This window comes from Balaenoptera borealis, assembly GCF_965194805.1.
Source record: "Balaenoptera borealis genome assembly, chromosome: 19".
Classification (NCBI taxonomy): domain Eukaryota; kingdom Metazoa; phylum Chordata; class Mammalia; order Artiodactyla; family Balaenopteridae; genus Balaenoptera; species Balaenoptera borealis.
Window position 1 is genome coordinate 19,095,619 of NC_138878.1, and position 27,911 is coordinate 19,123,529.

Genomic DNA, 27,911 nt, shown 5'->3' on the forward strand with positions numbered 1-27,911 from the left:
AACTTCTCCCTCCCTTGTAGTGATGTCATGGAAAAGACACAGGCTCCGGAGACTCTCTTACATTCTGACTTCGCCACTTGCCAGCTGTGTGCTCTTGAAGAAATGACTTTTCAACCTCTCTGAGCCTCTGCCTAATCCATCTGCAGGATAGGAATAATGATATAACCCCTGCAAGGTTGTTGGAGGGTCAGATGAGATAATGGTTACAGAGGTACCTGGAGCAATGCCTGGCATGTGATACAGATGATGGTAGCAATACTGTTAGAAAGAACCACAGTTAATGTGCCTGGAATGGGATGTGTGTAGTCTCACCTGGGCCTCCAGGAACCCTATTGGAGCACTTCTCACATGCCTGGCACTGTTCTGTGCTTCTCTCTGACACAGCTACTCTATTATCTCCCCTTTCCAAAAAAAGAGACTGAGGCTCAGAGATGTTAAGTAACTTGCATAAGATCACACAGCTGATAAAAATCTGATTTCGTGTATGTCTGGTTCTAGACCTGGAGGCTGATGGGCTATACCTTGTGCACTCACTGGGGCTCTAAGGGGGCTGGCTTCAGCACTCCCCTCTCCCCCTTGCTCTTTTCTCCCTCCCTCCTTTCCTTTCCCTTCTCACACCGTCCTCCTTGCTTCTCTTTTTCCTTCTCCCTTTTGTTCTTTTCTAACTCTCTTTCCTTAGGTCCCCCTCTGTTTGCCCAGACTCAGGACTGATGTCTGGTGCCCTCTGGGGGCCAAAGGCAGAGAGAAATAACATGAGCAGCCCCCTCCCCTCAAGGGGCTGACTCACTCCAGGGCCTGCCCGAGACCAGCCCTGCAGGGGAGTGTGCGTGTGTGTGCGTGTGTGTGTGTACCCGTGTGAGGGTTGTATGTGTACGACTGTGCACTTCCTGCATGTGTATCTCCATGTATGTGCTGCCTGGGGATACAGATACGCTTGAATAGTCTCATGTATGTTCTGTCCACTTCCAGAAAGGCCTGGAGTCCTTTACAACAAAGAGGCAGAGGCAGGAGGGACAGGAAGCAGGAGGGGTGGAGGGTGTGCGCTCCTGTGTGTGGTCGTGTGCGCCTGTGGGTGGCAGCTCCTGGCCTCCCCCTGCCAGGGTCCCACCTGTGCGCAGTGGGGGGACCTCAGCGCCCAAGCACCTGGTCTGCCCAGCCAGGCTCTGCCCACACAAACCTCTGCCCGCAGGATGTGTGCCCAGGAGCCAGAGGAGGCTGGGCCTGGTGTCTCGGGGCCGGGCTGTGGAATCACACCCACCTGCCTTTCCCCTCTGGCTCTGTGGCTTCCAAGCCCCTTAATAGTTCTGAGCTCATTGGGCTTCTCTGGAAATGGGCAAATAACGGCTCCTGAATTTGGGTGGGATGGGGTGTGAGCACTCAGGCCGGCTCAGCAGAGCCTGGGCTGAATACCCTGATCGATCATTCTGGAGTGTTTCCTGTCGTGGGTGAAGAGGAATGTCTCAGGAGGTGGGCGGTGGGACCTGGGAGCCCGCTGGCCCTGCGCAGGGTCCTCACCGCTAGGTTCTCCAGCCCAGCCCGTCAGAGCAGTTCCTGGCCTGTGCACATCTGGAAGCAATTGTCTCCAGCTGCTGGGTAGGGCTCAGGCTGCGGTCAGGGCTGGATGCCCGAGCTTTGGGGACCTCCCCGGGGCTCTCAGACACCCCCTCAGAGCAGGGAAGAAAGGCCCAGGAGAAAGAAAAGAACAGGATACAGGCCAGGGAGTGAGGGGCGAGGACTGTCTTTTTGTTCTAAAGAAGCTTTTGGCTTTTCCCAAAAAATCAGAAAATCCAGCGGGGGAAACCATTTTTCCTCTAGGCACGCCTACGTCTAAATCAAGCAAACCTGAGACACACATATGTTTTTGTTTCTAAACGAATCAAAGGGACTCCAGGCCTGTACAGGGTCCTAAAAGTACACGTTGAAAACTGCTCGTGTTCCGCCCTCTCCTGTGAAATTTTTGTTTCCATGACTTAAACATTCCCAGCAACTTGCCATCTCTTGCTCTGACTTCAAGCGGCACTGGGCCTCATTAAATAGTGCCAGCGTGTCCAAATTTGCTGGGGGGCCGGGAGGTGCAGGACGGGAGGGCTGGGGGGCTGGGGCGGAAATGGATTGTTCTCTGCTCACAGACAGTGGTAGAACCATCTAGTCTGCCCCCTCATCTTAGAACTGAGAAACCAGCCCAGAGGAAGTCATGCAGCCAGGATTTTTCTTTTTGTTTTGGCCTCACTGCAGGGCATGCAGGATCTTAGTTCTCCGACCAGGGATCGAACCCGCGCGCCCTGCAGTGGAAGCACGGAGTCCTAACCACTGGACCGCCGGGGAAGGCCCCGCACAGCCAGAATTGCCCCTGAAATGACAGTGTGGGAGGGCTCTGGGCTCGCCTGTGTCCAGTAAGCAGTTTTACAGCCTCCCCTGGATGACCAGAAATGCATCTTTTTAAAAAAAATTTTTATTGGAGTTTTTTATTTACTAAATTTTTATTAGTTGATTTACAATCTTGCATTAGTTTCAGGTGTACAGCAAAGTGAATCAGTTATACATACACATGTATCCAATCTTTTTTTTTGTTGTTGGATTCTTTTCCCATATAGGCCATTACAGAGTATTAAGTAGAGTTCCGTGTGCTGTACAGTAGGTTCTTATTAGTTATCTATTTATATATAGTAGTGTGTATATGTCAATCCCAATCTCCCAATTTATCCCTCCCCCCCTTATCCCCTGGTGACCATAAGTTTGTTTTCTACATTCGTGACTTTACTTATGTTTTGTAAATAAGTTCATTTGTACCCTATTTTTTTTTTTAGATTCCACATATAAGCGACATCATATGGTATTTGTCTTTCTGTGTCTGACTTACTTCACTTAGTATGACAACCTCTAGGTCTATCCATGTTGCTGCAAATGGCACTATTTTGTTCTTTTTTATGGCTGAGTAATATTCCATTGTATACATGTACCACATCTTCTTTATCCATTCGTCTGTCAATGAACATTTAGGTTGCTTCCATGTCCTGGCTATGGTAAATAGTGCTGCATGTATCTTTTCAAATTATGGTTTTCTCCTGGTATATGCCCAGGAGTGGGATTGCTGGGTCATATGGTAGTGCTATTTTTAGTTTTTTAAGGAACCTCCATACTGTTGTCCTTAGTGGCTGTACCAATTTACATTCCCACCAACAGTATAGGAGGATTCCCTTTTTTCCACACCCTCTCCAGCATTTATTGTTTGTAGATTTTTTTGATGATGGCCATTCTCACTGGTGTGAGGTGATACCTCACTGTAGTTTTGATTTGCATTTCTCTAATAATTAGTGATGTGGAGCATCTTTTCATGTGCTTTTTGGCCAGCTGTATGTCTTCTTTGGAGAAATGTCTATTTAGATCTTCCGCCTAGAAATGCATCTTAAACATGATGGAGCCACATCTATGCAAAATGTGGAGACTTTATTGTGGGAGGCACGCAGTGGGGCTGGCAGAGAGCAGGGCCTGGCCCTGCTCCCGGGGTTGGGGTCTCCCTACTCACTTTCCTGCTGTGTGTTATGGGGTGTCTCTCGCCTGGGCCTGCAGCTCCCCGCGTGAAAATCATAATAGTTGTAACCATACTAACATTTGTCATTTAATGAGCCCTTACTATGTGCACTTCTTACATTTCATCCCATTTAAAACTTCAGCCCTTTCAGGTGGATCCTGTTACTAGCTCCACTCTGCAGATGAGGAAACTGAGGCTTCGGCAGGTTAAGTGACTCATCCAAGATGTGGAGTCAGGTGTTGGGCCCAGGGCACCGGGGCAGACATCACCCTCTCACTGGCTACTCGGCCCTTTGCCCCCAAGCCTTTGGTAAAGGGGCACAGTGCCCTTGGATGGAGAAGGTGAAAAGGGCTGTGTTCACCATTAGGGCAGCAGGGCCCTGGTGGGGGTGGGGCTGGAGAGGACCAGGGGCAGAAGCCCCCTCTTTGGGTGCCCTCCAGCAGGCCTCCCTTCTCTCCTGGAGTCCCGCAGCCTTGGCAGCAGGGCCCTGGCCACTCATGCCTCGGGAGTTAACTCTGAGCGCTGGCCTGCAGACTTCAGCATCCAATCGGGAGGCGGTGAGGCCCACGGGCAGCCTCTTCCCGAGTTCCTCCCTCGGCTGCTGGCTCTACGCGTCCGTCCCCCACGATGGCCTGGCACGTCTCTGCCAAAGGCAAAATCAGACTGTGCAGCTCCTGTAGAGAGGGCGGATTTAACCCAGCCTCTCGCCAGACCCTTCCAAGTGGCTGACAGGAGGCCAGGGAGAGAATCCAGGGCCTGTGCCCACGACATTCCCGGCGACAAGGACGTCTCCGGGCTGGCTGCTGGCGGCTCAGACGCAGTCTCCCTGAGCTGGGAGTTGCTAGAGGGCAGCAGGCACTGCGCTCCTCGTCCCTCCCGCCTGGCTCACGGTGGGCTCGTCATAATATTCCTGACTGAGGGAGCCGGGGACTTCCAGAACACTCCTCCCTGGACTACGGGCTTGGTCAGGCCGTGAGCATTGCTCTGAGCCCACTGATGGGCACGGCTTCCTGCCGGTGACAGCTGGTACTTTTCTGCTTTATTATACTCAGTATTTAAAACAATTTCCCTTCCCTGGGGCTGGGCATTTATCTATCATAGATAAGATAAGGGAGATCAAGTTGGAGAAGGTTATGTGGCAGCAGCCGGAGGGCCGCTCGGCCCCTCCACGGAGCTGCTGTGTGACTTCTGCAGTATATTTTGTTCGCGGCACTTGACGAAATAGCAACTGAAGCGACTTGCAGGTTTGTCGGGCAGCGCAGCCCAGGGGGCGGGATTCTGCACCTCAGCCTCCGTGGTGAGAAGGTGACACTTCTGGGTGGAGCCCTGGGGAGCTGGTGGGGGCAGGACCCCTTTGTCTGATGGATCTCAGGCCAGGGACCTCGTCCTTGATGCCCTGGCTTCGGAGTCCTGGGCAGAAATGGGTGGGGTGCGTGGCGTCGGCCGTGGGCTTGGGGCGGGCTGTGTTCCGGCCGCGGGGGCCTCGCTGTGTCTCTAGTGGGTAAGACGCAGCCGCCTCCACCCCAGTTCAGTCCTGGGACCACAGACTCTCTGTCCTACACCTCAGTATTGCTCATTTGGTCTCTTCCTCTCTGGCGTGGTAGCGGGGTGGAGGTCTGGCCAGGTTCCACGAAGTGCCAGCTCTGGGGACGTCATGGACTTAGGACAGGCGTGGGGTAGGGTTCAAGGGTTTGGCACAAGAAGCGAAAGTCTGGAGCAAGTTGAAGGAAATGCAGGCTTAACAGATACCCAGCTTTTATGCTTTTCCTGTCATGAGATGCTCATTCACTAGGAGATGGTTTCCACCAGAGGACCTGGAAGCGAGAAACCGAGAGTGTGCAGGACATTCACGTCTGCCCTTCCAGTTCCAGTTCATTCTCAGGAGTGCCCGCTGTGGCCGCATCACCTGGGCTCCCCCACCTTCTGGCTTCAGGCTCAGTTTGGCCAGTGAGAGGCAGCAGCAGGGGCTGGGGACGGAGGGGGAGAATGGGGTGTGTGTTCCCTGCCTGCTCCCTGCTGCGCTGAGGGTTGATGGTAGCTGTGCCAGGCACACAGGTAGCTATGCTCACAGCTCTCTCCGTGCTCTAGTCTCTGACCTCCCCTCACACCCCGAAGCCTAGAGGTGCTGCCTGCCCCGCCCTCCCTTGTTGGTCTACCTTTTTCTTTTTTTTTTTTTGGCCATGCAGCATGCGGGATCTTAGTTCCCCAACTAGGGATCAAACCGGCGCCCCCTGCAGTGGAAGTGCACAGCCTTAACCACTGGACCGCCAGGGAAGTCACTGTTGGTCTGCCTTAAGCATGCCTGTACTCCTGTAAATTGTCCTGTAGTGGGTTGAATAGTGCTCCCGAGACATGTCCACGTCCTCAGCCCTGGAACCTGTGAATGTGACCTTATTTGGAAAAAGGGTTGTTGCAGATATAATTGAGTGAAAGATCTCAAGATGAGATTGCCCTGGGTTATCCAGGAGGCAGAGATTGGAGTGATGCAGCCACAAGCCAAGGAATGCCTGGAGCCTCCAGAAGCTGTGGAAGGTGAGGAAGGATTCTCCACTAGAGCCTTCAGAGGGATCGTGGTCCTGCCCCCCACCTCGATTTCAGACTTCTGGCCTCAAACACTGTGAATAATACATTTCTGTTAACAGCAGCTCTAAGAAACGAATACAATACATACAAGTCCCTTCCTTAAACTCTCCACAGTCACCCAGTTCGGTGTCAGGACCCAGGCTGATGGAGAGGGGCATCATTCAGAAGACGTCTCATCCGAAGGCCTGTGGAGAGCACAGCACCCTGCCCCCAAGTCCCAAGGGGCAGGGTCATGAGCCCTGGCCCGGGCTCTGCACTTATGCCCTCCGCCCACCCGATGTCACCTGCAGCCTGGGTGGACAGTTCCTGAGCACTGCAGTGACTTCCCACCTGTAGCCCTTCCCACCGGGTCTCTGTGCCTGCGGCTGTGCTCCAGCTGTTACAGCATGCTCAGCCCACCTGTGTGGCAGGCTGGAGGCGCTGGGAGCTGCTGTCCCCAGGAGCAACCAACCCTTAGTAGGCTGGGGAGTCCCTCTGTGGGGCAGTTCCCAGGGGTGTGTGAACGTTTCCTAGAGGGACTTCTGTTATCTCCATTTTAGGGAGGAGGGAGCCCAGGCATGACAAGACAAAGTGACTTGCTCGAGGTCACAGACCCAGGCTCCCAGCCCAGACGGAATCTGATTTCAGAGCTGACCCTCACCACGACCCTGTCCCAGGACCGGCTGGTAAGGGCTCAGAGGAGGGGAGCAGTCTCACATCTCTAAGCGCCTACTATGCATCAGGCGCTGTGCATATGGCAAGTCATCAGGCCCTCTCAAGACCCTGTGGCGTGGGAACTGGTGCTGTTCCCATTTAATAGAGGAGAAAACAGGTTCTGAGAGCTTCAGGAATTTGTTCAAGGTGACTCAATTGGTAGGTAGGGGGCAGAGCTGGGATCTGGGCTCAGACCCATCTGCCTCCACCCCCAGCTCCTTCCAGAAGTCAGGGCTGTCTCCCTGATGCCCCAGGCGCTGGTCAGTGAACATTTATTTTAAGCTTCATCATGTTATTGCATCTCATGAGAACGCACAGCTGCAGAATTCCACCTAGTTGGCAGGTAGGTCTTGTGTGTTTTAACTTAAAAATGAGTCTCCTTGTATACGCAGAATTCACATTGGTGGGTCCTGGGAGCCAGTGCCTCAAAGAGATGACAGACAACCCCAGAGTGGCTGAAGCCAGGGCAGCGAAAGGGGTTCTTAATAAGCACGTCCTCAGAGCTGCAGGGCAGGTGCTCAGCCCTACAGAAGCTGACCAGACACGGGATTCAGTTCAGCCGCCGTGCATTTCCCTCTCTCGTCGCCTCTGCAGCCACACCTTTTCTGGCATCGCCTCCGCTTGCTTTTGGCATCTTCTGTCCTGCTCTCTGGCCTCCAGTAGATCTCCACTTCATCCCTCCTCTCTGTCCTGAGGGGCAGGGATCTTTATCCTCCTGTCACAGAAGGGAAACCAAAGCTCTTGGGAGCATCGGCGCCTGTGGTTGTAGCTGGGGCATGCTGGAGCTCTTCCTGGCCTAGTGCTCTCTCCTACCCCTACCCCCCCGCCCCGCTTTCTTGTGGGGAAGGAAAGGATGCATCGCACTGGAGAAATGCTCAGAGTGAGGGCGTCAGGCCCGGGGGAGCCCCAGTTGGGGTGAGTAGGGCGCGTGTAAGGCCAGGTGACTAATCCTGCCATTTCTCCAAGATCAGATGACCATCTCACGGAAATAGCCGTGCTTGACGGCAGCATCAGAGGGGAATCGTTGGGCGGGGAGCATGGGTGGGTCTGTGTGCTCATGTCGCGGAGTGTGTGTGTGTGCATGTGTGGGTGACTGTGCATGTACGTGCATCCACGTGCACGTCTGTGTGAGGGTGAGAATGTGTGCATCTGTCTGAATGTTTATGTGTGTGTGTGTTGTGTGAATCTACGTGTGTGTGTGTGCATGTGTCTGTGTGTGAGCATACGATTATCTTGGTGAAGGTGTGTACACGTATATCTGTGCAGGTGGGTGTGTGTCTGTGAGTGTAAAAATGTATGCATTGGGATGTATATATGTGTGTATATCAGTGTGTGCCTTTGTGTGCAGGTAAGTGTGTGTGTGTGTGTGTGTGTGTGTGAGAGAGAGAGAGAGAGAGAGAGAAGTAGTGGGTATATGTAGCTGGGGTTCAGTTTCTTTTCAAGACTGTCTTAGAAGACATGTCAGGGGCCTTTAGAGACACCTGGGGAGACATGGGGTCAGGGATGCCCAGGCCCAAGGCCCTGACCATGGGTGGGTGGCCAAGCAGCTCAGCTCACAAACGCTCTGCACTCTTGGCACAGATTCCTGGCACAGTCATGGGTGTATGACTCTTGGGGCCAGCAAGGGACAGTCTTTGAGTTACTCAGGCCCTGGATGCAAAGCCCGGCTCTGCCTTCTCCCTGTGGACCTTGGACAAATTAGTAGCCTCCTCAGGCTTCTGTTTGTTGACCTTTAAAATGGGGTAATAGCTCCCACAGATTGATGGGAGACCCCGAGGGGACCCAGACAGGAGAAAGCTCTGCGGCCTTCGAGCACTGGGGACTTCCCGTCCTCCCTCCCCCTTCTACCTGGGCTCCTGGCTGTCCTTGGAGGTTGGCTCTATGGAACATCATGTCTGAAGGCATCTGAGCATATCACACCCGCTGCTTTGCCCGATTCCCCCAACAATCAGGCTATAGCCTGGACTGCACGGGGCCCAGATGTGTCCGTACATATCACTCAAAGTGCATTTCCACCAGGACAAGCCATTTAGAAACAGAACCCTCCTCAGACAGCCATTTCTGTGCAGGTCCCAGGGTGGCTGTTGGGAGCTGGGGCAGGACTGAGACCATCTCACTGGCCACGTGAAGCTGCACAGTTACCCTTTACTCTGGTGCTGGGGTAAAAGCAAGGGCTTCAGAGGCAGGTAAAGAGGGCTGAAATCTTGGGTTGGCCACTGCCCAGCTGTGTGACCTGGGGCAAGTTCCTTGACCTTTCCGGGCCTCGATTCTTGCCCTGCAAATCCTTGCTACCTAGCTGACCTGCCTGCCCAGTGGGAGCTGCTCTAGGGAGAGTTAGAACAAGGTGTCAGTATTAGTTTCCTCTTGCTGCTGTAACAGATCACCACACCCTTAGTGGCTTAAAACAACACAGTTATTATTTTATTTTAGATTTGAAGTCTGATGGGTCTCACTGGGCTAAGGCCATGGTGTTGGCAAAGCTGTGTTCCTTTTGGAGGCTCCAGGGGAGAATCTGTTTCCTTTATTCACCTTCTGGAGAACACCTGCATCCCTTATTAGCTCATGACCCCTTCCTCCATCTTCAGAGCACATCACTCTGCTTCTGTCATTACATCTCCCCTGGCTCTGGTTGTCCTCCTTCCCCCTTGTAGGCACCCTTGTGATCACATTGGACCCACCCAGATAAGCCAGGAGAATCTCCTATCTCAAGTGCCTTAATCGATTCACATCGGCAAGGTCCCTTTTGCCATGTGAGGTAACATATCACAGGTTCTGGGGATTAGGGTGGGGACATCTTTGGGGAGCCATTATTCAGCCTACCATAGTACCCCTCTAAAATGAGAAGACTCTTTGGATGGCAGCGTGGGTGTCCCCCAGTGCCCCCGCCGAGAGGCGAGATGTCCATCGCTCACTGTGTCAGTCATTTTACAGACATTTATTAAGTGCCAGCTCTATGCCAGACTAACCCCTGCCCTCAGGAAGTTTATGTTCTAGCTGGGCAGACCAATGACAAACATTAAAATTTATGACATGGCAGGTGGCGACAAGTCCTCTGGAGAAAAGTAAAGCAGAGTGAGGGCATGGGGTGGTGAGGGCTGCTGCAGAAGCTTCTCTGGGGAGGTGACATTGGAACAGAGCCTAAGATGAAGGAAAAGAGTGAGCCAGCCATGCGGCGTTATCAGAGGGCTGATATGTTCCTGGTTGTAGTGGATTGAATTGTTCCCCCCCTCCCCACCCCGCTGCCTCAAAAGATACGTTCAAGACCCAACCCCTGGGGGCCTGTGCATGTGATCTTATTGGAAACAGGGTCTTGGCAGATGTAATTCAGATGTGAGCTAAGATGATAGGATGGGCCCTAAACCCAATCACTAACGAAGCCTGCAGTTGGTCTTCCTGCTGTAGAGCAGTTTACCTCTGGCTGGTGAGCTGATCAGAGCAGCAGCCTCTTCCTCTCCTTCTTGGTAAAAGGAAAACAAATAACAGCAGCTGCCCTTTATTATTCGTTCACTGCCAGGCATGTTGCAACCATCATCTCTATTCCCACGCAGCTTGGCCAGGCCGTTATTGTTAGGACCCCATTTCACAGATGAGAAAACTGAGGCTTGAAGACACTGAGCGATGACAGTTGCCTACACACACTCAGCTACTGAACTGGGGAGCTGAGACTCAAGCCCAGGGGTGCGCTGTTACCCTCAGCCCTACCGTGGGTGCAGTTTGAGGGCCCTACCGTTCATTCTTTTCTGTTGTCTTTCGTACAGAATAGCCAGTTAAAACATATTGATTTTTGCCTCTGTTAATGATCACTTAAGTCTTGACAAGAGAGTTCAGTTCAATCAGAACTTTTGACAAATCCCAAACTAGTTTTCCCTTCTATGTTATTCATTCTGTAAACATTTGCTGAGAGTCCCTACGTACCTGGGACACGCTGCAGGGTTATTTTCTCCGTTCCATCTTGAATAGACCTAATTCTATCTACAGTTTTGAAAAAGTAGTTTCTTTGTTGGTGTTTGGGTAAAATCCTCTGAGTATCCACTGGGGCGGCCTCAATGGAGCCCAGTAGCCATAGCTGGAAACCTCGCCTCTGGACCGGGAGTCACACCCCTGATGCTTGTTCCCCTGTGGCCATTTGAGCCCATGGCTCTTCAGGGCCTCCTGTCCACCCGTATCTCCCTAGTGATGCCCGCCCCTCCCCTGGGGGAACGCACACACCTCGTGGCCTCCAGGATGCCACTGGTCCTGGCTTATCTCGTGCTTTGGTCCCAGAAGCCTTTCTTCCAACTCTTTGGAAAGCTGTTTTTCTTCCTTCTTTTGACTTCTGTTACTGTCACTGACAGATCCCAAGAGCAATCAGGATGGCCATGTTTGGGGCATCTTTGGTGACCTTGGGCTCCTGAGAGCAGCGATTCTTAAAGCCTCTCAGCTGATGGCTGGAAAGCCGATGTTTTGTCTGCGCCAGGATGTGTGGGTAGAAAAGACATAGTTGGTGGTGGGAATTGCTGAGAAATGGCAGAAGAGCTTCACGGAGTAGCTAAAGCAAAAATATATCAACTGAGATGACAAGTCAGTTATTGCTCATCCAGTTGACCTTGATTCAAAACTATTAACAACAATGAAGTAACTACTTGAAAATGCCCAGGCTGCAGGGTCTTGCCGCACCAGAGTGAAACACAAATGGCACAATTTCTCCAAAGAGCAATTTAGCATCATGCACTGAGATTTAAACAAGCTCCTACCATTGATCTAGCAATTGTTCTTCTAGGATGGAAGTTAGCTAAATCAACAGATGCAAAAATATTTATGTGTGAGGTTGTTTATCATTGGGTATAGTGGCAAAACTTTGGAAAGACCTTAAGTGTCCAACCATAGGGAAGTGGTTAAATAACCTATGTCCATCAGTCCACCCATTCAATGGAATGATATGCATCCATTTAAAATGATGCTCATGGGCATTTTTGCTGCCATGGAAACATAATAATCATGGTAATAGCATTTATAATGGGCCAGGTACTGCTCTAAGCACTTTGCAAGGAATAACCCAGCAACCTGGTGATGCAAGGGCAATATTGGAGTGATGCCCACATTATAGATGGGGAAACGGCAGCCCAGGAAGGTGGAGAGCCAGAACTTACTAGCTCATGTGGCACTGGGGGGTCTGAACCCCAACTGCTAACTACCATCTGCCACTTTGCCTCTCACTGTGACCACAGAGATGGAAAAATCAAGGACACAAAACTTCATGTCTCACCTGATCCACTTTCACAGGGGAAGATGTCTGTTATGCATAGAAAAAAGACTAGAAAGGAAAACATCTGTAATGGTGGGAGCCTGTGAGTGGTGGGGTTAGGGGTAATTCTCTTCTGTCTGTTTTTATTTTTATTTTTATTTATTTTTATTTATTTTTTCATGTAATGTCTGAAACATTTATATTAACATATTTCCATACAAATAACCCAATGAAAGTTTAGTATTAGTTGTTTTGTTTGTTTTTTTATACTGCAGGTTCTTATTAGGCATCAATTTTATACACATCAGTGTATACATGTCAATCCCAATCGCCCAATTCAGTACACCACCATCCCCACCCCACCGCAGTTTTCCCCCCTTGGTGTCCATATGTCCATTCTCTACATCTGTGTCTCAACTTCTGCCCTGCAAACTGGCTCATCTGTACCATTTTTCTAGGTTCCACATACATGCATTAATATACGATATTTGTTTTTCTCTTTCTGACTTACTTCACTCTGTATGACAGTCTCTAGATCCATCCACGTCTCAACAAATGACTCAATTTCGTTCCTTTTTATGGCTGAGTAATATTCCATTGTATATATGTACCACTTCTTCTTTATCCATTCGTCTGTTGATGGGCATTTAGGTTGCTTCCATGACCTGGCTATTGTAAATAGTGCTGCAATGAACATTCGGGTGCATGTGTCTTTTTGAATTACAGTTTTCTCTGGGTATATGCCCAGTAGTGGGATTGCTGGGTCATATGGTAATTCTATTTTTAGTTTTTTAAGGAACCTCCATATTACACTCCATAGTGGCTGTATCAATTTACATTCCCACCAACAGTGCAAGAGGTTTCCCTTTTCTCCACACCCTCTCCAGCATTTGTTGTTTGTAGATTTTCTGATGATGCCCATTCTAACAGGAGTGAGGTGATACCTCATTGTAGTTTTGATTTGCATTTCTCTAATAATTAGTGATGTTGAGCATCTTTTCATGTGCTTCGTGGCCGTCTGTATGTCTTCTTTGGAGAAATGTCTATTTAGGTCTTCTGCCCATTTTTGGATTGGGGTGTTTGTTTCTTTAATATTGAGCTGAATGAGCTGTTTATATATTTTGGAGATTAATCCTTTGTCCGTTGATTCATTTGCAAATATTTTCTCCCATTCTGAGGGTTGTCTTTTCGTCTTGTTTATGGTTTCCTTTGCTGTGCAAAAGCTTTGAAGTTTCATTAGGTCCCACTTGTTTATTTTTGTTTTTATTTCCATTACTCTAGGAGGTGAATCAAAAAAGATCTTGCTGTGATTTATGTCAAAGAGTGTTCTTCCTATGTTTTCCTCTAAGAGTTTTATAGTGTCCACTCATATTTAGGTCTCTAATCCATTTTGAGTTTATTTTTGTGTATGGTGTTAGGGAGTATTCTAATTTCATTCTTTTACATGTAGCCGTCCAGTTTTCCCAGCACCACTTATTGAAGAGACTGTCTTTTCTCCATTGTATATCTTTGCCTCCTTTGTCATAGATTAGTTGACCATAGGTGCGTGGGTTAATCTCTGGGCTTTCTATCTTGTTCCATTGATCTATGTTTCTGTTTTTGTGCCAGTACCATATTGTCTTGATTACTGTAGCTTTGTAGTATAGTCTGAAGTCAGGGAGTCTGATTTCTCCAGCTCCATTTTTTTTCCCTCAAGACTGCTTTGGCTATTCGGGGTCTTTTGTGTCTCCATACAAATTTTAAGATGATTTGTTCTAGCTCCGTAAAAAATGCCATTGGTAATTTGATAGGGATTGCATTGAATCTGTAGATTGCTTTGGGTAGTATACTCATTTTCACAATGTTGATTCTTCCAATCCAAGAACATGGTATATCTCTCCATCTGTTGGTATCATCTTTAATTTCTTTCATCAGTGTCTTATAGTTTTCTGCATACAGGTCTTTTGTCTCCCTAGGTAGGTTTATTCCTAGGTATTTTATTCTTTTTGTTGCAGTGGTAAATGGGAGTGTTTCCATAATTTCTCTTTCAGATTTTTCATCATTAGTGAATAGGAATGCAAGAGATTTCTGTGCATTAATTTTGTATCCTGCAACTTTACCATATTCATTAATTAGCTCTAGTAGTTTTCTGGTGGCAGTTTTAGGATTCTCTATGTATAGTATCATGTCATCCGCAAACAGTGACAGTTTTACTTCTTCTTTTCCAATTTGTAGTCCTTTTATTTCTTTTTCTTCTCTGATTGCCATGGCTAGGACTTCCAGAGCTATGTTGAATAATAGTGGTGAGAGTGGACATCCTTGTCTCGTTCCTGATCTTAGAGGAAATGCTTTCAGTTTTTCACCATTGAGAATGATGTTTGCTGTGGGTTTGTCATATATGGCCTTTATTATGTTGAGGTAGGTTCCCTCTATGCCCACTTTCTGGAGAGTTTTTATCAGAAATGGGTGTTGAATTTTGTCAAAAGCTTTTTCTGGATCTATTGAGATGATCATATGGTTTTTATTCTTCAATTTGTTAATATGGTGTATCACATTGATTGATTTGCGTATATTGAAGAATCCTTGCATCCCTGGGATAAATCCCACTTGATCGTGGTGTATGATCCTTTTAATGTGTTGTTGGATTCTGTTTGCTAGTATTTTGTTGAGGATTTTTGCATCTATATTCATCAGTGATATTGGTCTGTAATTTTCTTTTTTTGTAGTATCTTTGTCTGGTTTTGGTATCAGGGTGATGGTGGCCTCATAGAATGAGTTTGGGAGTGTTCCTTCCTCTGCAATTTTTTGGAAGAGTTTGAGAAGGATGGGTGTTAGCTCTTCTCTAAATGTTTGATAGAATTCACCTGTGAAGCCATCTGGTCCTGGACTTTTGTTTGTTGGAAGATTTTTAATCACAGTTTCAATTTCATTACTTGTGATTGGTCTGTTCATATTTTCTGTTTTTTCCTGGTTCAGTCTTGGAAGGTTATACCTTTCTAAGAATTTGTCCATTTCTTCCAGGTTGTCCATTTTATTGGCATAAAGTTGCTTGTAGTAGTCTCTTAGGATGCTTTGTATTTCTGCGGTGTCTGTTGTAACTTCTCCTTTTTCATTTCTGATTTTATTGATTTGAGTCCTCTCCCTCTTTTTCTTGATGAGTCTGGCTAATGGCTTATCAATTTTGTTTATCTTCTCAAAGAACCAACTTTTAGTTTTATTGATCTTTGCTATTGTTTTCTTTGTTTCTATTTCATTTATTTCTGCTCTGATCTTTATGATTTCTTTCCTTCTGCTAACTTTGGGTTTTGTTTGTTCTTCTTTCTCTAGTTTCTTTAGGTGTAAGGTTAGATTGTTTACTTGAGATTTTTCTTGTTTCTTTAGGTAGGCTTGTATAGCTATAAACTTCCCTCTTAGAACTGCTTTTGCTGCATCCCATAGGTTTTGGGTCGTCGTGTTTTCATTGTCATTTGTCTCTAGGTATTTTTTTATTTCCTCTTTGATTTCTTCAGTGATCTCTTGGTTATTTAGTAACGTATTGTTTAGCCTCCATGTGTTTGTCTTTTTTACGTTTTTTCCCTGTAATTCATTTCTAATCTCATAGCGTTGTGGTCAGAAAAGATGCTTGATATGATTTCAATTTTCTTAAATTTACTGAGGCTTGATTTGTGACCCAAGATGTGATCTATCCTGGAGAATGTTCCATGCGCACTTGAGAAGAATGTGTAATCTGCTGTTTTTGGATGGAATGTCCTATATATATCAATTAAATCTATCTGGTCTATTGTGTCATTTAAAGCTTCTGTTTCCTTATTTATTTTCATTTTGGATGATCTGTCCATTGGTGTAAGTGAGGTGTTAAAGTCCCCCACTATTATTGTGTTACTGTCGATTTCCTCTTTTATAGCTGTTAGCAGTTGCCTTATGTATTGAGGTGCTCCTATGTTGGGTGCATATATATTTATAATTGTTATATCTTCTTCTTGGATTGATCCCTGGATCATTATGTAGTGTCCTTCCTTGTCTCTTGTAACATTCTTTATTTTAAAGTCTATTTTATCTGATATGAGTATAGCTACTCCAGCTTTCTTTTGATTTCCATTTGCATGGAATATCTTTTTCCATCCCCTCACTTTCAGTCTGTATGTGTCCCTAGGTCTAAAGTGGGTCTCTTGTAGACAGCATATATATGGGTCTTGTTTTTTTATCCATTCAGCCAGTCTATGTCTTTTGGTTGGGGCATTTAATCCATTCATGTTTAAGGTAATTATCGATATGTATGTTCCTATGACCATTTTCTTAATTGTTTTGGGTTTGTTTTTGTAGGTCCTTTTCTTCTCTTGTGTTTCCCACTTAGAGAAGTTCCTTTAGCATTTGTTGTAGAGCTGGTTTGGTGGTGCTGAATTCTCTTAGCTTTCGCTTGTCTGTAAAGCTTTTAATTTCTCCATCAAATCTAAATGAGATCCTTGCCGGGTAGAGTAATCTTGGTTGTAGGTTCTTCCCTTTCATCACTTTAAGTATATCATGCCACTCCCTTCTGGCTTGCAGAGTTTCTGCTGAGAAATCAGCTGTTAACCTTATGGGAGTTCCCTTGTATGTTATTTGTCGTTTTTCCCTTGCTGCTTTCAATAATTTTTCTTTGTCTTTAATTTTTGCCACTTTGATTACTATGTGTCTCGGCGTGTTTCTCCTTGGGTTTATTCTGTATGGGACTCTCTGCGCTTCCTGGACTTGGGTGGCTATTTCCTTTCCCATGTTAAGGAAGTTTTCGACTATAATCTCTTCAAATATTTTCTCTGGTCCTTTCTCTCTCTCTTCTCCTTCTGGGACCCCTATAATGCGAATGTTGTTACGTTTAATGTTGTCCCAGAGGTCTCTTAGGCTGTCTTCATTTCTTTTCATTCTTTTTTCTTTAGTCTGTTCCGCAGCAGTGAATTCCACCATTCTGTCTTCCAGGTCACTTATCCGTTCTTCTGCCTCAGTTATTCTGCTATTGATTCCTTCTAGTGTAGTTTTCATTTCAGTTATTGTATTGGTCATCTCTGTTTGTTTGTTCTTTAATTCTTCTAGGTCTTTGTTAATCATTTCTTGCATCTTCTCAATCTTTGCCTCCATTCTTATTCCGAGGTCCTGGAACATCTTCACTATCATTATTCTGAATTCTTTTTCTGGAAGGTTGCCTATCTCCACTTCATTTAGTTGTTTTTCTGGGGTTTTTTCTTGTTCCTTCATCTGGTACATAGCCCTCAGCCTTTTCATCTTCTCTATCTTTCTGTAACTGTGGTTTTTGGTCCACAGGCTGCAGGATTGTAGTTTTTCTTGCTTCTGCTGTCTGCCCTCTGGTGGTTGAGGCTATCTAAGAGACTTGATGGGAGGCTCTGGTGGTGGGTCTTCTGTCTGTTTTTAGATTTTCTAAATTCTTTATAACAATTGCTATATTACTTTTATTATAAAAATAGGTAAAGTGAGACAAGAGAGGCAGGATACAGGGAGATATCTGGCTGGGTGGCCAGGATCCGGCCCATCCTTCTCCTGGGGTGGAGGATACATGTGGGATACAGGGTATGCCCTTGTCTAGCTCCTGGCTGTTCCTTGCCTCCTGGGAGGGTGGTGGGGGGAGTGTTTTGTGCCTCTAAAGAAAGAAACAGACCCCTGTGTCCTCTGACTCTGGTCATAGACTCCTGGGGAGAGCAACTTGGGAGATTCCTTCCTCAAGGCCTTCTTAGAACCAAAACATAAGGATTGGAAAGAGGCTTGAGGACTATCTGGGGCATTGGTTTTTCATCATTTTTTTTTTTTTTTTTTCTGGTGGCAGAACACTTCAGGTAGGTCTTACTCATGAAGCAGGGCAAGGAAATGATTATCCTGACATCTAGGACCCAAGTTTCTTTTAGAGAAGAGACTCTTTTGGAAAAATCCCTTGAGGGACTCCTTTGGATGAATGTGAGGTTCTAAGGATATGATCTAAAAGGAGATAGTAAAGCAAAAAGCACCGTTCTCTATAAGAAATGAACACGATTTTTGGCATGGGGGAGGGGAGAGGAGTGAGGACTTAGGTACCAAAGCAGCTGGTACCAAAATACTTTGATTTCTGTTTCCCTGATTGAGCCCTAACTGATGCAGGGATGAGAGAAAGTTTGACTTGACCTTGGTATTCAGCTTTGGGTGGCTGAACAGACAAATGCTTATTCAGTGTCATTTCTGGAACCTGTGAAATTGTGAGTCATCAGTGATTGAGTGATCACGTAGGTTATCATCATATTTAATTTACATAACAATTAGGTAATAATATGAGAATGTGCATCTTTTCTACATATTGTTAATATCTAAACATTCACGTTCAAATATAGGTAAGCATTGTTGAAGTATTATAGAGTCAAATCTTTTTGTTTATATTTACAAATTTTATCAATTGTTGAAGTATAAGTTATTGCAAGAGTAAAGTACTGCAATAATTAATTTTGATTATGAAAGTTAATTTTGTTTGCTAAATCATCTTAACATATTTTCAATTGACAAATAGGGAGATAGGGTAACAGTTAATACAGATATTGAGAGTATTAGCTAGATAACTTTAGGAAGAATACTATTTCCTTTCTGAGCCAACCAATGTTTGTAAAATTTAAATAATAATACAGAGCAGAATAATAGAAATTAGATTATATCACAATTATAATATTTTTAGAGTTGTTATTGTACCTGCATGCATAACATTAAAGAAAATAAACTTTAACAACTGCATTCAATTTTTAGTTATTTAATTCTATCTAGGAATTCTATTTAGGTCATGAGGATTTCAAGAAAATATTTGGGTATTTTTCCATATCCTGGGAGGATGAATTGGAAATAGAATGTCACCTTTGCTACCTCAAAATAGGAGGAAAAATTCCAAAATTAGGTACAGCGTTCATGATGAATCTGACCCACATGTAATTCAGAATATAAAGAAAAAAAGAAAGTGTTGGAGAAAGATGAGGCAACCACCCAATATCTTGCTTCTCCCATGACCTCAGTTGAGAGGGAGTATTTATTTAATATCACAAATGCAAGCTTGGCAGCCATGGGGCCACCTGACCTCTGACAGTTCTGAGGAATTATTATTCCTGCCCTGAGATGTTGAATGTTCAGTATGTGACTACTAAAATGTAAATTATAAAATTGTAATAATAATGAAATTTAAAAATAAGATGCCAGAATTGTTCTTTGATCTCAGAAGTAAATTCTATGATGGTGTCATTTGGTTTCACTTGGGCCAGAATGCTAATTTTGACACTTAGCCATTTGGCCAAAGCGTGCATGCCTTTCACCATGTATACAGTTTGTAATTGCTGGTTTGCCTGTCTGCATCCCCACTAGACTGTGACATGCATGAGGAAGGGACTGTGGTGCCACGTCTCTGCTTCATCTCAGCAATACAATTTCTGGCATTTGTAAGTCCTCAATCAATTCTTGTTGAGTGAACAAAATACAGCACGAGGCATTATTATTGTTACCACCTAGTGCACAGCTGTCAGGCAGCTGTTGGGTAGTCAGGGCCTGAGCCTGGCGTGCTCACACCCCCATGTATCATTCAGTATGCTTTTAGTTGTGGCCGTGAGGACTAGAAAAATCATAGTAAAATGGCTCAAGTAATACAGAGAATTAAGGAAATTTCTTGACTCGTGTCTGTAGAGTCCAAGGTTGGGTAGGCCTTAGGGGCCGTGTGCTTCCCCAGTCCCGGAGGTTTATGGGGCCTGCCCTCCACAGCCTCCTTTTATGTCAGCCTTTGGGGCTGTGACCCTTCATTTCCTCCAACTCTGTACTCCCCAGAGAGGAAAACTTCTTTTCCCCAACCATCAAACTCATGCCCTGGGCTGCACGCTGATTGGGCTGATTGGGTCACGTGCCCACCTTTGTGCCAATCACTGAGGCGAGAGAGGATGAGACTCGGCTGATTGGTTTAGGCAAATACGGTCCACCAAGCAGGCTCTCTGTGACCCACGGGGCAAAGTGGAATGGAGTCCAGAATGGGCTGGGTGGGTGTATCAGTTTCCTATTTTTTCATAACAAATCGTCACGAACTTAGTGTCTTAAAACAACACATATTTTACTATCTTAATGGTTTCTGTGGCTCAGGAGTCTGAGTGTGGGTTAACTGGGGGCTTTGGGTCTCACCAGGCTGAACTGTGAGACCTCGGGGCCTCTTCCAAGCGTGCTGGTGGTCGGCATAATTCATTTCCTTGTTTCCTGTCTCTGTTACCTTGCTGGCTGTGGCAGGGGACTACTCTCAGCTCCTAGAGCCGGCCCTCAGGTCCTGGCCACCTGGCCCCCTCCTCTCACAGCATAGCTGGCCACCTGGCCCCCTCCTCTCACAGCATAGCTGGCCACCTGGCCCCCTCCTCTCACAGCATAGCTCTTTGCTTCGTCCAGGCCAGCTGGATACGCCTCTCTGACTTCTTCCATCTCTGACCTCTGAACTCTGTAATAAGAACTCCCCTGATTAGATCAGGCCCACCCCCCAGATAATCTCCCCTGTGATTAACCAAAGTCAGCATATTAGGGACTTTAATTCCATCTGTAACATCTCTTCAGCTTTGCCATATAAAGTAACCTAATCAGGAGAGAGACACTCCAATGTCTTCATAGGTTCTGTCCACACGCCAGGGGAGGGGATTATACAGGGTGTGTACATCGGGGGTGGGAGTCCTGGTGGCCGTCTTAGACTCTGCCTACCAAAAGGGGTGAGCATCACCCATGTTCCTGATCCCCCTGCAGATCTTGTCCAGGTTTCTTGACCCTCAGTCCCAGCTGTGCCCACTGGGACAGCCGTCTCCAAAGAGGGACATCTTTCCCCTTTCTGCCTCTGCCTCTGCCTCTGCTGGGTGCAGACCCTCTGTACTGGACGAAGCATCAGGGTGAGTTAGCAGCTGGAAGAGATGTCAAACTCCAGTGCTGACCAGAACTGCCAGAGGCCGGGACTAACGTTTTCCAAACAAACTGTGAAGTCTTTATATACTAGATGACTTTTTTTGGTGCTTACTAGGTGCTAACTATTGCACTACATATCTTTCCTCCATTATCTAATTGCACCATCCCAACAACCCATGAGACTGTCATTAGTGAGATTTCCATTTTCTTCCTATTTTAAAAAGAAAACAGGGGCTCAGAGGCTAATTTGCCCCAGGTAGTATGGCCAGCAGGTAGCAGAGCTGGGACTTGAACCTGAGGTCCCACAGACCACAAAGCACATGTATTTCACTACTTAGGTAGCAGGCCTGCCCCCAGAACGTTCCAGACCAGGCCACCCAGCTCCACATTTTGCCGATGGAGAAAGGGGGAGGCATAGGTTCAAGGTCCCCACCCAGAAGGTCACCGGCAGTATTGGTTTCAGTTCAAGTCTGAGCCTGGGGCTTGCAGGTCAAATCCAAGTGCAGGGGACAATAGCCGCCTTGCCCCTCTGCATGCCTGGGAGCGCCACGCCTGGGATCTGTTGGGACAGATCTTGCAGGCTTTAGAGAGCCCTCCACAAGGGAAATCCTCACAGGAAAACGGTCCATTCGGTGCCAGGTGGAGAGGAAAATGCTGGTTGCTTTTTAATTTACCTTGTGAAGTGGCTGCTGCTGGGCGTGAACGATGGCCACCAGGTCACGGGCTGAGAGCCAGGCACTCTTGGGGCCCGATCCCTACTCGGGAGGATGTAGGGGGGTTCGAGAACACAGCCGGATATTCCCTGCTGAGACGACATTGCAAAACTCTGAGCACACTCAGGAGCTGGGCTCTCTGCTTCAGGGCATTTTAATTACTCAGAAAACTGGCAGCACGGGAGGCAGGGCTGGGCGGAGGACAGCAGCGGTTTGGCTGGGGTGAACTGGCCCAGATATTGCAGCTGCTTCCAGCTCTGCTCTGCTCGGATGCATCCGGCAAACACTCCCAGGCAATGCTGTCCAATTGAAACAGAATATGACCCACGGATGTAATTTAAAATTTTCTAGTAGCCATAGAGGGAATTGGTAAACTCTATTTTAATGCTATACTTTAATTAAGCTGATATAGTAAAAAATACTATCATTTCAACATATAATCACTATAAAGATGAACCTTTTATTCCTTTTATTGTACAAAGTCTTGCAAATCCAGTGTGTATTTTATACCTGTGGCACATCTCAATTCGGACTCGCCACATTTCAAGGGCTTACTAGCCATAGGCTGTATTGGTTTTCTGCTTAGTACAGCTCTCTTATCACCCGCCTCTGCTCAAAGACCTTCCATGGCTCCCTATCACCCAACCTATTGGAGCCAGCTATGTAGTATGGTAATTAGTGTTTCTGCCTGCCTCTCTCTCAACATTAAGAGTTCTTATGGGGTCTAACAAGGCACTTATTACGCACCTACTGTGTCCTAGTGGGAAGTTCCCTGAGCTGTGTTAATTGTCTTTTCCATCAGCTCTCAATAAGTCTTCCTGGGATACGTTGTGTTAAATGCTTTATGTAATTTTTTTGATTTCTCAGTACAACCCATGAGGGTAGGTATTTAATTTCCATTTTACAGATGGAGATCGAACCCAGATTTGTTGGATTCCAAGTTGTTCTTTCAGCTACATTGTGTCGAGCCTGACACCTTAGCTGGACACATTCTAGGTTCTCAGAAAACATGTATCAGCTGTGTTGAAGTGAAACTATAGTTTCCTGGCTCGTTTTGGGGATGAGCATGTGGAAGTGGCAGGAGGGGCCGGAAATCCCTTGGCTCGTGTGTCCTTCGTGGTCATCGGGATGCTCTATCAGCTTGGGCGCCGGGAGTGCCGACAGCGGCCTCTGCGGGAGCTGGGTGGAGCGGGACCAGCTCTCTAGGCGGCCAGGCAGCAAATTGGCACAGTGAACACCCCTCCCTGCATCAGGCTGATAACTGATGTTCAGCACTGTGGGCTTCTCGAGCCACTGCTACTTGCGTGATGCATGATGCACACTCGTCTATTGCTGAGAGTATTCACACTCGTTTATTGTTTATTGCTACAGAGTAGGACGCTTAGCCTTGGTACCTTATTGAGGGCACCATAAAGATAAAGACGAGCTACTAATAAAATGTCAAAAGAAAATGTCAATTAGGATTACCCCAAAAAGAGAGGCCAACGTTATTGTACATTCTTTTAGTGAATTCCCTCTAGTCAGTCAAATAAATGTGCAGTCCTCCCACTCGGGTATGTGTTTGTTTGCTTTAAAACATTATAGTTACATCCCCCACTTTGGAAACTTCTGGGAACCGGAAACGCCACGTATGGGCTTTGGCTAAGAGGAATGCGAGCCAGCGCTTTGGCTGGGATGAAACTGCCCGCCTGTAGAAGTTATGGGGTAAGCATTCAGAAGCAGGCTGTGCCTTGCTCTGCCCTCACTCAAACACCCTCAGTGGCTCCCTAGGGCTTGCTGGCATCAGACCAACTCCACTCTATACAGAGGAAGGGGAACTGGGCAGGGAACCTGGAGAGGTGAGTTCTGCAGGACCTTGAGCAATTCCCTAACCTCTCTACCCTCTGCTTCCTCTTTAGTGAAACAAGAGGCAGGTCTAGCTGCCCCAGCCCTGAAGCAATGATGATTTCCATAACCATCACCAGGCTCTCCCCTTCCCATCCTGCAGTTCTTCACATCTCCTTCTTCCTGTAAAAAAACATTAGAGCTTCAGTTTATATTTAGGTTGTATTTATTTCTTCTATTTCTGTGTATGTTTGAATATATATATATATACTCTCTCTGTATATAGCTGTTAATAGAGTATAACACATATATGCCTAATAAATATAATAAATAAATACTGATATATAGGTTGGTGATGTGTCCTGTAAAAACTTTTTGCTAAAAATTCTGTATGATTAAAAAAAAAAAGTGGAGACAATTAGTATGAAGAATGAGAACCCTGTAGATGAAATAAATTGGAGTCTGAAGACCTGCTCTAAGATACTGGTCCTCCCTCTGGCTAAATGCATTGCCTTGGGCAGTGTTTGACCTTCCTTGTCCTGAAATAAGGCTAATCTGGTCTGGATAGTTCATTTTAAGGGAGGTTATTCTGAGGGCTGAATTACATAGTGCTTGTGAAACTGTTTGGTAAACTGCATCCTCTATCTAATGAATGGGGCAAAAAAAATGGGGCCATTCACAGGGGGCACCTGCTTACACCAAGGGCTGTGATGGGTTTTATACACTTTGGCTCAGGAATGATCACAAAGCTCCAGAAGGTGGAGGTTATTATCCCCATGAACAGCTCAAGAGAGAACTTCAGAGAGGTGGGGGCTTGGTCAAGGTCACACAGCTAGTGTGTATTCCTGTCTGGTTTTGAGTCTAAAGCTCACGATCTTCCTGTTGTGTCAGACCATGATTTGATCTTCAGAGCTCACACCGTATCCTGTAAATCAGCTTGACAATTTTCTTCGTGTCTCGTTGCCGGCCTAGGATAGATTTGCTCATTTAAGATGGCATTGACCTTATCTAATAAAAGGAATCAGGATCCAAGGAGTCTGTTTAATTCATTATTAAAGATCGTTTCCTGTTATTATCTTCCCTGTAGCAAAATGAGCTGTTAACTCTCCTGTTAGCATAACCCAGCCAGGATTACTAGGAAATTAAGAAAAAAATCAGTTCAGTGATATGTGAGCCGAGCTCAGGGAATTCCCCATCTTCGGTGCATATTAACATTATGCCTTAGAAGTCGAGGAAATGTTCTGTTAAGTGGAAAAAGAGCTGCAGAAATTTTACTTTCAAAAGTCAAGTAAAAAGTTACTTTTTTTTTTCCCAAGTGAAATTAATTTTTGTCTCAGGGCAAGAAAAAGTAAATTAAAATCACACGTGCCACCTCCTCCCGAGGCCCAGTTCCTCCTGGGTTTCCATGCCCGTTGGCTGGAGGTTTGGGTTTCTCTAGCCCAGTTGGGGCCTTGGAGAATGCCAGGCTGCAGCGTTTCTGCTCCTGGAGCCCTTGACTACGGCAGAGTGGGGGCAGCCTGCCCTTCCTTCTACCTGCCTGCCCTTTCAGGTCTTTCCTCCTGGGCAGTTGTTGGCGGTGGAGAGGGGGGCAAGAACTGAGTTCCTGGTGCCACAGGGAGGGCCTGTGTTTCGTGATATGGGGTGGACACGAGGTTGCTGGGACGCTGACCACCTCCCCCTCCACTGGGCAGTGAGGTGTCCGTGTAGACATCGGTGGGCGCAGAGGAAGTGGGGAGCTCCGGGCAAAAGGACTGGGCAGTGAGCAGGTGTTTAAAGGTAGGAGAAACCCAAATGCATGAGAGGCACGAGCTCACAGTTTTGCAGCCCCCTGGGCCCCTGGCTGGCTGTGTGTGTGGGCGGCACACGGCAGCCTGGTCCGGCCAAGGAGCCACTGGGCTTGGAATAGAGGACGTGAGGTGGACTCCTAGCTCCCTAATCTGACAGTCTTGAGGCCTCAAGCCAATCTCACAACTGCTTTGACCATCAATTTCTTCACTTGGAAGATAGAAATTTGCTAACATCCGGGGTTGTGGAGAGGATGGCAGGGCTGGAGGCTTCACCAGCACAGGACTCCAGGGTTTCAGCACAGCTATAGGTGACACTGCTTGGCCAGGGACACAGGAAGCGGCAGCACTTGCAGAGTCCCTACCGTGTGCCGGAAGCTCTACTGGGCTCACGACATAATAGTTATGGCTCAAGTTCTCGTGATTCAGTAATTCTCAAGAATACAGTATTAGAGTTAGAATAATCAGAGTGTCGACACAGTCAGGGATCGTGGGAAGCCCAGTAGGGTGGCCAACTTGTCCTGGTTTGTCTGGAACTTTCCTGAATTTACTACTGAAGTCCTGTGCCTCGGGAACCCCTGCACTCTGGGCACGTTTCTAGGCAAACTAGGACAGCTGGTCACCCTACAGATCTTTGTTTTAGAGATGAGAGTCAGGGTCACAGATGGGCTCAAAGTCATACTTATAGGGTGCAGCAGAGCTGTTTTTAACCTGAGCCCATGATTTTGGGCAAAGATAGAATCCATCCTGGCTCGTGCGTGATCAGGACTCACATCCCGCATGGTGAGCATCCGAAGAGACTAAGTTGCCGTGGGCTCCTCTCACCTGTGGGTATCTGACTTATACCTGTTCTTTGTTAACTCCATTGTCTTTAATTTACAAGAACTGCAGCCATCAGGAAACCTCTGGATACTTTCTCTTTAATGAAACACAATTTGATTACAAATCAGCACAGTCCGCTGGCGGGACAGACTTTTCTGGAGGCTTTCAGCCTTCTCCAGACACTTCAGCATGGTCTCTGCCCTTTGTGTGTCGGGGGTGTCCAGTGGAGGCTGCCGAAGTCCCCTGCCAGGGGAGGGGGCTCCCAGCCCCCAGGCAGCCCATTTGCTAATGGGAGCATCAAAAACACTTTCTCTCATGGATGTGTGGGTGAGGGCTATTCTTTGTGGGTCCCTGGACCCAGTGTGCCAGCAATGCTTTGCAGTTTCGCCACAAAATTTTGATCAGTGTGTAAAATTTTCTTTTTGTTGCAACTGCTGATAGACCCTATTGTGGCCAGTGTCAAGCAGACCAGGTCTGGGACTGGGGTGATTCATTTGGTTGAAGGTAAAAGATGAGAGCCATGAAGCCACAGCACAGGAACACATATGTTTATAAGATATTAGAGAGCTTTGTCTTGTGAATGTTTAAGTGGCTTGGGCAACGTCAGCCCTCCTGAAAACTGCCTTACAGGGGAAGGGCAAAACCTGGTGAGCAGTGTCCTCAGTGTGGCACTTTGATGGAGTGGTGAGACCTGGTTACACGCCGCCAGGGACACAGTGGTACTTAGTGAGCATCATTTGGAGTCTTGTAATCCTGTCCTGTGTGCCAAACAGACTTTTATCACTTAATACCGTGCCTGCCACAGACACCAGAAAGTTGAGAACCACAGTCCCCCAATCCTTATCTCCTTCTGCCTGCTCATGCTGGTGAGATGCTACACTCACCTCCAGCCTCACACCTTCACTGACCCGTGCATCTCCCCCTCCTCCCCGCAACTAGAAGTAAATCACGGCATCGGAACATTGGAACTAACCGGCGGCAGTCTTCCACACAAGGACTCAGCGTCACACCGATGGATTCCTGGACCTAATTGTGCCTGATATTAGCTTCCTATTCTTGAGTGAGTCACTTGGTCTTTCTGAGCTTAGTTTCCTTAATTGGGAAATGGGGTTCATAACCACCCATGTGGGTCATGGTGATGAGTGAATGGGACAGCCCAAAGGAGAGGATTAGAAATTTGTCAGTAGCAAGTGGGCATGGTGAGACCGGGTTAAGTATGGGTCAGCCCTTGGCCAATCACATGGTCTTGGGAGGCCTTTTGGCCTCTCTGGGCCTCAGTTTCTTTAACTGTAGAATGGGGGGGGGGTCAGTGTAGCATCGATTGTGTTGTGATAAGGATGGAAAGACACGCGTGTTCAAGCATTGAGAGCGGTGCCCGACACACAGTAAACTGTAGTCCGGCATGGATGGTGTGCCTTGGATCGGCCGAGGTGGTCCGTACTCTACATACAGTGGTCTTATTATACTGTCTATGTTAGGGCCAAGTGGTAAACTCCTAGATGTTCAGTTGCAGAAAGAGAGAGCAGGACAGGTGGAGTGAGTGGCCCAGGGTTTAGCTCACAGTGAAAGGCAAGGTCAAGCCTGGATGCAGGCTCTGGCTCTTTCTGATTGAGGGGTCAGCCTGGGTCCAGGAGGAGCGTCTTATCTGCACAAGAAGATGGATGAAACCTCCTCTGGTCCTTCCAGTCACCGAAAAGAGGAAGTTGAATGAGGCACACAGGGGGTCAGGTTCCACTCCTCATTATACCATGAATTAGCTGTGTGACCTTGGGCTAGTCACTTCTCCTCTCTGGTCCACTCAGTGTCTCCATTTGTAACATTAGAGAATTGGATTGAACTATCCCTAGAATCTC

General features: G+C 47.0%; 1 protein-coding gene across 1 annotated transcript in view; it reads left to right on the forward strand.

Moving 5' to 3' along the window:
* The first annotated feature begins 4,897 nt into the window (after window positions 1-4,897).
* The window catches only part of LOC309617191 (uncharacterized protein), a 661,226-nt gene continuing 638,212 nt past the window's right edge, over window positions 4,898-27,911 (forward strand). Inside the window, exon 1 of the mRNA XM_082369112.1 lies at window positions 4,898-6,064. The gene's annotated coding sequence lies outside the window, so the exon portion shown is untranslated. The remainder of the gene's footprint in view (window positions 6,065-27,911) is intronic.